The sequence below is a fragment of the Lynx rufus genome, unplaced genomic scaffold, assembly GCF_022079265.1.
Source record: "Lynx rufus isolate CCGP_SWC_20201006 ecotype Redwood Valley unplaced genomic scaffold, mLynRuf1.p SCAF_25, whole genome shotgun sequence".
NCBI classification, from domain to species: Eukaryota; Metazoa; Chordata; class Mammalia; order Carnivora; family Felidae; genus Lynx; species Lynx rufus.
This window is the reverse complement of record NW_025814840.1, coordinates 7,959,746-7,971,548: the sequence shown is the minus strand read 5'-3', so window position 1 is coordinate 7,971,548 and position 11,803 is coordinate 7,959,746.

Genomic DNA, 11,803 nt, shown 5'->3' with positions numbered 1-11,803 from the left:
AAAACATATGATATCTGTCTTTCTCTGACTGACTTATTTCACTTAGCATAATACCCTCCAGTTCCATCCACACTATTGCAAATGGCCAGATATCATTCTTTTTCATCACATCCATTGCATATATATACCACATCTTCTTTATCCATTCATCCGTTGATGGACATTTGGGCTCTTTCCATAACTTGGCTATTGTTGATAGAGCTTCTATAAACAGTGGGGTGCATGTGCCCCTTCAAAATGGCACTCCTATATCCTTTGGATAAATTCCCAGTAGTGCTATTGCTGGGTCATAGGGTAATTCTATTTTTAATTTTCTGAGGAACCTCCACACTGTTTTCCAGAGTGACTGCACCAGTTTGCATTCCCACCACCAGAGCAAGAGGGTTCCCCTTTCTCCACGTCTTCCCCAACACCTGTTGTTGCCTAGTCATTTATTTTGGCCACTCTGACCGGTGTGAGGTGGTATCTCAATGTGGTTTTGATTTGTATTTCCCTGATGGTGAGCGATGCTGAGCATCTTTTCGTGTGTCTGTTAGCCATCTGTTAGGTCTTCTTTGGAAAAGTCTAAGACGCATTTTCTGATCGAAAGCGTTAACTTATGGAAACTGGACTTCTCCCCTTTTGGTCTAGATTTGTGTTATATTTGGTATAATATCAGTGCTCTTTAGTAAGGGCAGAAGGCAGACTTTAAAACATAATTACCAAGCTTTTTCTACCAAACAAGAGACAGAAATCTGCTAATTTAAGTGCATAAGCAAAACATTTATAACATTTGTAGTCACAATCTACATGTTCCTCCTTGGGGGTGTTCTTGGGAAAGTGTTGGTGAGATGGCAAGTCTATTTGGTTCTCTGTCCTCATGGGCTGTCTCCGGAATTTGAAGCTTACCATACATACTGATTTTAAAGTACTTTGCATTAGTCTAGAACAAGTGCAAATCTATCATCCCAAATGAAAACTTTTTGAAAATGGAATGATATTAGTAATGGACTTGGGAAACGGGCATAAAGTAGACTGTTCTAGACAAGTGGACTTACGGTGACCCAACTTTTATCCTTATTTCCCCAAATGTTGGTATTTTTATCCCAATAAAATGCAGGAGAAGGATGGACTTTTGGCATATGGTTGTTGAGACTTCTCACAACCACCAATGGTATGTGTTTCGACTGAATTGAATTACTGACTTTATTCGGTGTATACAGTGATTTATCAATTGTACAAAACAACTGATGAAAAAGTTCACTAAAATCTAGATCTCTGCAGTTCAATGTGTGGCTATTGAGCACTTGAAATGTAGGAACTAAAATTTTAATGTCATTTGAATTATTTTTAGTTTATAAACTAAAACTGTGAAATTTTTTTCTGCTAAATGCGAGTTCCAGGCTCCGAGCTGTCAGCACAGAGCCCAACATGGGGCTCGAACCCACGAACCATGAGATCATGACCTGAGCAGAAGTCGGACGCTTAATCAACTGAGCCACCCAGGTGCCCTGACGCTTTTTAAAATAAAATGACAGCACGTTAGTGATGCAAAATTGAGTGACAGTGCAGAAGCTGGTATTACGCCAGATCAGTAAAGGGAAAAATAAGACTGGAACGAGACTGTGTCTCCATTTTCAAAATGAATGGCAAATGTAATTTGGCACAACAGAGCAAAATGAAAAGGTTTCCTTCCTTTTAATAAAGAAATATTAAAGATCGTAAACAATGTTGAGAGACATTTTCAGCAAACACGTAGTGAATTTGATAAGGAGTTTCTACACAAATGTCAAAAAAGAATCCATGAAATCAGAAGTTTTTTCTGTCCAAAAAACATTTCCCTCTTTAACAGAATCTGAGCTTGTAAATTTAGACTTCTGTAAAATGCTTTGGATTCTTGCACACAAAAAAAAAAAAAAAAGAAAGAAAGAAAGAAAAGAAAAGAAAACCATTTTTAGATGGTGAGCTGCTACACAAAAATGATTATAGTTGGAGAAATTTTGTTACTAAATTAAAAGGAAAAGTCTACAAATAATATTTTGCAAGTTGAAGATCTTCCATAAAGCCACCAAATAATTGCCCACAAATACAAGAACTTTCTAAGAATATAAAAATCAATTGACTCAAAATTTGAAGATTTCGTGTACTTTTCTTTAGTTTCAGATGAGTTGTGCGATGGGAGAGACACTGCGGTTAATATTTTGGATAATTTTGTGTCGGAGGCCTCGTAGCTCTACAAAGAAGTGTCAATTTGTGACTGGTAAAAAATCAGAGCCATAGTGCAAACGCTTAAAAATCTTGCACGTTTCTTAAGTAATTTCAGCTAGATATGAAAAAAGAAAATTAGTTTCTGTCACAATAGACAGGGCTCCAGCTAGCTTATTTCAGAAATACAGATTTATTAGAATTTTAATGCTGCCATAAACATAAGGGTGCATTTATCTTTTCGAATTAGTGTTTTCATTTTCTCTGGGTAAATACCCAGTGGTGCAATTACTGGGTCATAGAGTATTTCTATTTTTAATTTTTTGAGGAACCTCCATTCCGTTTTCCGTGGTGGCTGCACTAATTCACCTTCCCACCGACAGTGCACGAGGGTTACTTTTTCTCCATATCTTTACCACCACTCGTTACTTCATGGTTTTTTATTTTAGCCATCCAACAGGGGTAAGGTAGTATCTTGTGGTTTTGATTTGCCTTTCCCTAATGATTAGTGACGTTGAGTATCTTTTCATGTGCCTGTTGCCATATGTGTGTCTTCTCTGGAAAAATAGTCTGTTTAGATCCTCTGCCCATTTTTAAGTCATGTTGTTTGTTTTTTCAGTGTTGAGTTGTATAAGTTCTTTATGTATTTTGGATATTAACCTCTCAGCATATATCGTTTGCAAATATCTGCTCCCACTCAATAGGTTGCCTTTTGGTCAAACATTGATTTTCTTAGACCTCTGGCAGCTGGAAGTCCAAGGTCAGGCTAGCAGTATGGTAAGTTTCTGGTGACTACTCTTCCTGACTTCCATAGTGACCTTCTCACTATGTCCCCATGCAGCAGAGAGAGCTTGCTCTCTTCTTCTTGTAAGGCCACTAATCCTTTACAGAAGGCCTTACGTTCATGACCTAATCTGATGAGTCTAAGTATTCCCCGCAAAGACCCCGTCTCCAAGTACTATCACTGTAGTGGTTAAGGCTTTAATGTCTGAATTTGAGGGGTCACATTCAACCCATAACATATTTTAATTCTATGTTTACCTTTTTTGAGAAATTGCCATAGCCTTTTCCATAGTGCCTAGACCATTTTACATAAACACTAGCAACGCACAAGGGTTCAAATTCACCACCTCCACAATGACACTTGTTAGTGTGTGTGTGTGTGTGTGTTTGCGTGCGCACAGGCGCGCGTGTGTTTGTTTATAATGACCATTTCAATAGGTGAAAAGTGGAATCCCGTGATTCTGATTGGCATTTCTCTAGTGACTAGTGATGTTGAGTACCTGTTTCCATGTGCTCATTGGCCATTTACATATCTTCTTTGGAGACATATCTATTTGAGTCCTTTGCCCGTTTTGTATTCAGGTTGCTTGTTTTTATTTTTTGTTGTGAGTCTTAAGAATTCCTCACACATTTTAGAGATCAATCTGTTTACAGACAGGTGATTTGCAAATATGTCTTTCCATTCCATACGTCGCCTTTTCACTCTGTTGATGGTGTTGTTTTAAAATTTGATGAAATCCAACTTGGCCATTTTTCGTTTGTTGTCTATGCTTTTGGTGTCATCTATAGGAAAGCATCTCTAGATCCAATGTCATGAAGTTTTCCCCTTGTATTTTCATTTAAGAGTTTTATCATGTTAGTGCTTACGTTTCAGTCTTTGATACAATCTGAATTAATTTGTGTACATGGTATAAGGTAAAGTTCCAACTTCATTTTTTTTGTGCATGGATATCCAGTTATCTCAACACTTTCTGTTGAAAGGCTGTCCTCTTCCTCACGAAAGGTCTTGGCATTCTTCTTGTGAGTCATTTCACCATATATGCAGGGACTATTTCTGGTTCTCTATTCTATTCCATTGGTATGTGTCAGTGTTTATGCTGGTAGCACAAAGATTATTAACGCTTTGTCATAAGTTTTGAAATCAGAAAGTGTGAAACTTGCAACTTGGTTCCTCTCATCAGAATTTGTAACCCAAGAGACTAATATTTCGCCTATTGTTTCATTCCACTGTGCAATACATATTGAAAAATATATATTTTACAAAAAAGGGTTAAGGATGCAGTTATCAAAATCACTCAATATGTATATGCTAATGCTAAGAATGATGATCAGATTATGAAACTCTCAAGAGAAACAGAAGACACGATCTCGCGGTCCGTGAGTTCAAGCCCCGCGTCAGGCTCTGGGCTGATGGCTCAGAGCCTGGAGCCTGTTTCCGATTCTGTGTCTCCCACTCTCTCTGCCCCTCCCCCGTTCATACTCTGTCTCTCTCTGTCCCAAAAATAAATAAAAACGTTGAAAAAAAATTTTTTTTAAAAATAAAAAATAAAAAAATAAAAAAAAAAGAGAAACAGAAGACAGAGTGTCTTGTGTTCTTCACCAGAGCTCATTCATTGAGTCATGGGAGATTTTTAAAAGAATAAATGTATTGTCAACTCTAATTCAAGACTGTCCTGAAACAAAAGCAGTATTTGCCAAATATCGGAGAAGAAAATGATGGTGGTGTAACTTAACTTTTTTTCATCAATATCATGCTGAAAAAAAAAGCTCATTTATTACCTTATTAAGGTGCCATAAATTATGTTTATGTGGAAGCTTTCCATAATGCATATCAATAAGAATGGTTTCACACTTTCCTAACATGAATCAATATGTGTATTTTATTTCTAACCAATAGCAGTATGTAAATTAGCTACAAAAAATTGAAAGAACACTTTGTGTGATATTGATCCATTTAGAGTTGCTTTTAAACTCTAATTTGAATTTGATATGAATAATAGTAATTAACATGGGCTTTCAAATGAACTTAACTTGGGACAGATGTAGTTTTCAAATTGATAAACTACTCCAACGTCAAATTAATTCTTCTAAAAACTTTTTAAAAATTGTCAAAGTAGATGCAAAGGTACAAGAAAAAGGATTTATTGGTAGTCAATTCAGGTAATAAAAAACTTTGAGATATGTTCGGAACACGCCGGATATGTGGAACTACTCTTTTAAGAATACATTTTAGGGGGGCGCCTGGGTGGCACAGTCGGTTAAGCGTCCGACTTCAGCCAGGTCACGATCTCGCGGTCCGGGAGTTCGAGCCCCGCGTCTGGCTCGGGGCTGATGGCTCAGAGCCTGGAGCCTGTTTCCGATTCTGTGTCTCCCTCTCTCTCTGCCCCTCCCCCGTTCATGCTCTGTCTCTCTCTGTCCCCCCCCAAAAATAAATAAACGTTGAAGAATACATTTTATGAAATCGAGACACAGATCAAGTATGCCTGATAGAAAATTTAGCTCCCAAATTGACACGTTTTTATAGGAGTAAATTACACTCCGGATTTTAAGGGCTTAATACAAAAAGTAATGTAAAATATCTCAATAATTTTATAATACTTGCATGTTGAAATGATAATCTGGATATAACAGATTACCATATTTTTTAATGTTTATTTATTTTTGAGAGGGAGAGAAACAGAGCGTGAGTGGGGGAGGGGCAGAGAGCCAGGGAGAGTCAGAATCCAAAACAGGCTCCAGGCTGTGATCTGTCAGCACAGAGCCCGATGCAGGGCTTGAACTCACAGACTGCAAAATCACGACCTGAGCCGAAGCTGGACACAACCCAGGTGCCCCTGAATATAATGGATCACTATTAAAGTCACACAGATATTATAAAATTAGCTATTCCCACTAAAATAAAATGTTTTTCCTGTAAACCTTGTACCTAACACAGCTGATTACCATTAATATGTTAATTTAAGTCACTCACCGTAATTGTCCTTCCATGCTAGCTGCCTGGTGAACTACTATTCCATGGACCAATCATTGGTGCTTTGCTCTGTTTAGGGGCAAACTTTTATAAGATTTATAAAGATGAAAGTAGAACAGAAAATTGGGTTTTGTACAAGAACACTAAAATTCAAGGCAACCAAGATTTTAAATAACATTTTTTTAAAGATTATCACCAAGTTAGCGAAAGTACTTAAACAAAATGTGAAGTTACCAAAAATCTGCCTTATTAGTAACACTCATCTATGACTAAATATAATTTCTTAAAAGCTGACTTGAGGGTTATTTTTCTTCAGCTTCTGGTATTGAAATGATTGGTTTGACTCTAGCTACGCAACACAGCAATGAAAAACATATGCCATCCCCTCTCTCTCTTATTGATTTTATGTGTCTAATGTACGTGTCTTCAAAGTAGTCAATCCTAAATTGTGTTCCTTTGAGCAAAAGTTGCTAAACAGAGTCACAAGGATGCCCCCCCCAAAGAAAGAGTATTGTTCTAGAAGAAGAAATAATATGAGAACATTTAAGTTCAGCGCAATCTCATTTTTAAAGCTACTTTTCCACATTTGTGCATTTATGCTACTCTAAACACATTCACAAAAATGAGAATACATCTACAGTGGTTGTTAGGGGTAGAGTGCTAGCTTCAGTTAAAAAAATATTAAAATTATTAAAACATGATTCTAATTCTCATGAAAGCCTGAAACAGACTTCTGTTCTTCGTTCTGGCAGTTAACTTCAGTAACAGCAATGGGTTGTAAATAGTCTACGAATGATGTAAAGCAGTTCAGATATAGAAACAACAGTCTTAAAAGTATTGCTAGGTTTTGGGGTGCCTGGGTGGCTCAGTCAGTTAAGCATCTGACTTCAGCTCAGGTCACGGTCTCACGGTTCATGAGTTCGAGCCCCATGTCGGGCTCTGTGCTGACAGCTCAGAGCCTGAAGCCTGCTTTGTATTCTGTGTGTGTCTCTCTCTGTGCCCCTCTCTTGCTTGTGTGCGCACTCTCTCTCTGAAAAATAAATAAACACTAAAAAAAAAAAAAAAAACCCAAAAAAGGATTGCTATGTTTCAAAGATTTATCCCTATGGAAAACATGAGCAAGTTGTCCATTTCTTACTCAAGCCATGTGATAGAAAGCATTATATAGTTTGAGGACGGGCTAAGATTATTTCAACATGTATATTGTAAACCCTAGGGAAATTACCGAAAATGTTTTAAGGGTAAATAATAAGCCAATAAAGAAGATAACATGGAATAATAATAAATGCTCAGTTAAACCCAGAGAAGTAAAAGAAAAAAAAAAAGAGAGAGATAAAAGAAAAATAAATACGGTAGCAACACTGATCACTTTATGTGCAAATAGTATAATTATACTGGTTAAAGACAGAGACTGTCCAGTTAAATTTTAAAAAAAGCAAGACTAAACTGTGTGTTCTCTACAAGAAATTTATGTTAACTTCAGATACTTAGGTTAAAAAAAAGTATAGAGCAAAATATGCCCAAGAAAGCTGGACTAATTATGTTAATTTCAAATAAAGTTGACTTAGGGGAGCCTGGGTGGCTCAGTCACTTAAGCGTCTGACTTCGGCTCAGGTCATGATCTCACAGTTAGTGGGGTCAAGGCCCACGTTGGGCTCTGTGCTGACAGCTCAGAGCCTGGAGCCTGCTTCTGATTCTGTGTCTCCCTCTCTCTCTGCCTCTCCCCTGGTTACACTCTGTCTCTCTCTCTCTCTCTCTCAAAAATAAGTAAACAATAAAAAATTTTGCAAATAAAGTTGACTCAGAATAAGGAATATCATTATGGATAAAAAGGGAGGTTACATAACGGTATGGAGTCAATTCTCCAAGAAGACATAACAATCCTAAATGTCTATATACCTAACAACACAGCCTTACATATATAAAGCAAATATTTTATAGGCCTGAAAGGAGAAACAGACAATTTTGCAATTATATTTGCAGAATTCAACTGTCCTTTTTTGGTAAATAGTAGAATGAGTAGACAAAGATTAGTAAGGATATAGAAAACCTGAAAAATACTATAAATAACTTGACTTAATTGACATATATATAGCACTTTACACAACAATAGCAGAATATATATTCTTCTCCACCATTCAAGAAACAGTCACCAAGATTCTGGCCCATAGACAAGACCTAAGTCTAAAGGAATAGAATTCATACAAAGTTCTTGAGCCATAACAAAGCCGAACTCACAATCAATAATAAGACCATATCCTAGAAATGGTCCTTTGAAATCCTTCCAAATAGTTGGAAATTAAATAACACATTTCTAAATAACCTGCAGGCCAAAGAAGAGCAAAATTTAAAACTGTTTTGAACGAACTGAAAATGAAAATACAACACAGCAAAATTTGTGGGCTACACCTAAACAGCATTTAGAAGAAATCTTATAGCCATGACTGTTCATGCGAGAAAATAAGAAAGGTAAGAAAAATCAGTTTAACTGAAGCTTTACCTTAAAGGAACTAGAGGGGGAGAAAGCAAATTAAACTTAACATTAGCAGAAGGAAATCAATAATAATGATTAAAATAGGAATCAATGAAAAGAAAGGAAAGAAAAATAGAGAAAAGGCAATGAAACCAAAAGCTGGTTCTTTGTATCGTTTCTAAATGTGTAGGATGTAATTAAAACGGTGCTCAGGGAAAACGTATAACTGCTTAGATACTTGCTTAATAGACACGAATGGAAGGACTTTTGCTGAACAATGTCACTTAACTTTGTGAAATCTTGAGTTACGTATCCGAAATGACTTGCGCCATCTTTAAAGATGACAACATACGAGGCTCCTAAGTGCCCCTCCTCCCACGGACACCCTGAATGGACAGCTACACACGGATCAATTCTTGCTGAAAGAAATCCAGAAACTAGCTGAGCAGCGACTATACACTGGGCAAAGGAAGACGTGGTACCACATCGAAACTGGTGGGAAAGGCTGAGACACACTCTTGTACAACACCACACAACTGGGAGGGCATCCTCAAACTCCCAGCTTCTCCCTGAGGATCACAGGATTTGGACACCACATCCAGGGCCCCAACTTTTAAGTCACACACTCGAAGGATGCCCACCCCGAACACCCGAGTCTGAAAGCCAATAAAGCTTGCATCCTTGAGACCGCCAGGACCATAGCAAATAAAGGAGCAGTACGGGCCAGTGTGAGCATTTGCCAGATAGATCACCCTGGGGCTCGATACAGAGGAAGTAGGCAAAAAAGGCCCATCTCTCAGTCTTTCCCTAACAAAGGTCTATTTCAAACGCTGCCGCAGGAGGGTCAGGCTTCTAATTTAGCACACATCTAGGGGCTGACTGCCATCCTCCCCAGAGATCACGGAAGCCTACGGACACTTCCTCTACCCTTTCTCTCTAGCCCACTCCAAGTTGTCAGTGTCTCCCTGGAGGGAACAGGAACACATCTAGCACCCCAGATTTTGTGGCTGCCTCTTGAGGGGACCGGCCCCTGATTCCTTGGCTCTGATAACAAATGGGGCTTACCTTTAAAGATCCCGCAGGGCTGTAACAAACAAAGAAGTTCTTAATGGGGTCAAGAGCAGCCCTCTTCTCCCCCATACACCCAGGCTGAGTGCAGAGGAAGCAAGCAAAAATGCCCACCTACAAGTGTCTCCCTAGAAGGGGCCTAAATACATACTTTTCCAGTGGCGGCCTGATGGGCTGGCTTGTATCAGGACACTGACTGCTCTTAGGACACTGATGGTCTGGGCACAGTTCCAACTACTCGGAGCCACTAAGAACAAATAAGGCAGGTTGGGTAATCACAAAAGACATTCACGAGTAGGCTGGGATGACTGACAAGGTTCATCTTCTATAATGAGACCACTCTGTCAAGACTAGGAGAGGTAACTATCTCATCTGATGCACAGGAACCAAGAGAGAGAGTCAAGGAAAATGAAGACACAGGGATGTGTTCCAAACCAAAGAAAGAGATAAAACTCCAGAAACAGATCTTCCCGAAATGGGGATCAGTACTTAACCTGATAGAGAGTTCAAATAACAGTCACAAAAGCTCCTCCCCACGATCAGGAGAACAGTGCATGAACAAAGCGAGAATTTCAACGAAGAGATAGAAACTATTAAAAAGTACCAAACAGAAATCACAGAACTGAAGAACAAAATGACCGAACTGAAAAATTCAGTAGAGAGTTTCAATAGCAGGCTAGATCAAGTGGAGTGAAAGACTAGTCTTCACTAATCAAAGAGCAGTGGGATTCATTTAAGCAGAGAGGCAACAAGAAAAAAGAATGAAAAAGATTGAAGACAGTTGAAGGGTTTATGGGACACTCACAAATGGACCAATATACACATTATACAGTTCCCAGGAGAAGAAAGAGAGAAATGGGTAGAAAGCTTATTAAAATAATAATAATAATAATAGTAATAATAATAACAGCTGTAAATTTACCTAATCTAAGGAAAGAAACAGGCATTCAGATCCAGGAAGCCAAGAAACTTACAAAGGAGATAAATCCCGAAAGACCCACACCAAGGCACATTATAATCAAATTGTCTGGAGTTGAAGACAAGGAGAGAATCTTAAAACAGTCAGAGAAAATGACTTGTTATCTACAATGGAACTTCCATAAGACTATCAGCAAATTTTTCAGCAGAGACTTTGCAGGTCAGAGGGAGTGGCATGATATGTATATTCAAACTGCTGAAAGAAAGAGAAAGAAGAAAGAAAGAAAGAAAGAAAGAAAAAAGAAAGAAAGAAAGGAAGGAAAGGAAGGAAGGAAGGAAGGAAGGAAGGAAGGAAGGAAGAGAAAGAAACCCACCAACCGAGAATATTCAACACAGCAAAGTTGCCTTTCAAAATTGAAGGGAACATAGTTTGCCAGACAAGTGAAAACTGGAGTTTATCCCCACCAAATGGGTCTTGTAAAAACCATTAAAGGGGCTTCTTCGCAATGAGATGAAAAGATGATACTAAGAAACAGGAAATCACTTGAAACTATAAAACTGACTGGTAAGGTAAATATGTAGTTAAATTCAGAATTCTTTAACGTTTCATGGCGGTGGGTGAATCTTGAGATTTCTTTTGTAAAATTAGCAAGCAGCGATCGTGAACGTATGGTAGGAAAGGAGAATGTGCTAGACCACAAAGGCTTTTACAGATATATTAGCGGAAAGTACTTTCAGCAGTTGAGAATGTGGAAAACGACTTCCTTAAAATTATGACTACCATTTAGAAAATCTGCCTTTACTTACGCGTGTGTGCAGTTTGACGATTGCTGTCCCACCCAATGCTTCGACTCCTTTTGCAATATCCCCCCTATTGTGCTCATCCAGGTTTAGCAGGCTTCCCCAGTTGGGAGAGCTACTTCCTGAGGAAATTTGTTCCGTTTTTAGATGTATCTACTTAAAATCATTCCTTACATATGTTCTTTGCGTTAAGCCAGAATCTATTTTCTTATAGTTTCATCAATTGATTTTAGTATACCGATATATCTAATTATGTGTCTCTCTTAAGATCTTTTCCATATTTGAAGCTAACTCTCATGTTTTCCTGGAGTTTTCTCCAGGCTAGAAATTTCCATCCTTCTTACCTATTCAAATAAGTTCATTTCAACTTTGCTTACCATCCTGCACACCTTTCTTTGGAATGATATCAGTTTCTGAATGATCCTCTTAAAATCTGGGTTCCAGCCCTGAACACAGTCTTTTAAATGGGATCTGGCTAGTCTAAATAGTGTGGGACTATCACCTGTCTTGCTCTGCAGCTATAATCCATTTATATTTATTTTTTGTCTTGACAGCTTTCTTATATTAACTCATAATGAGCTTAAATCCAAGGAAAATTCTAAGCC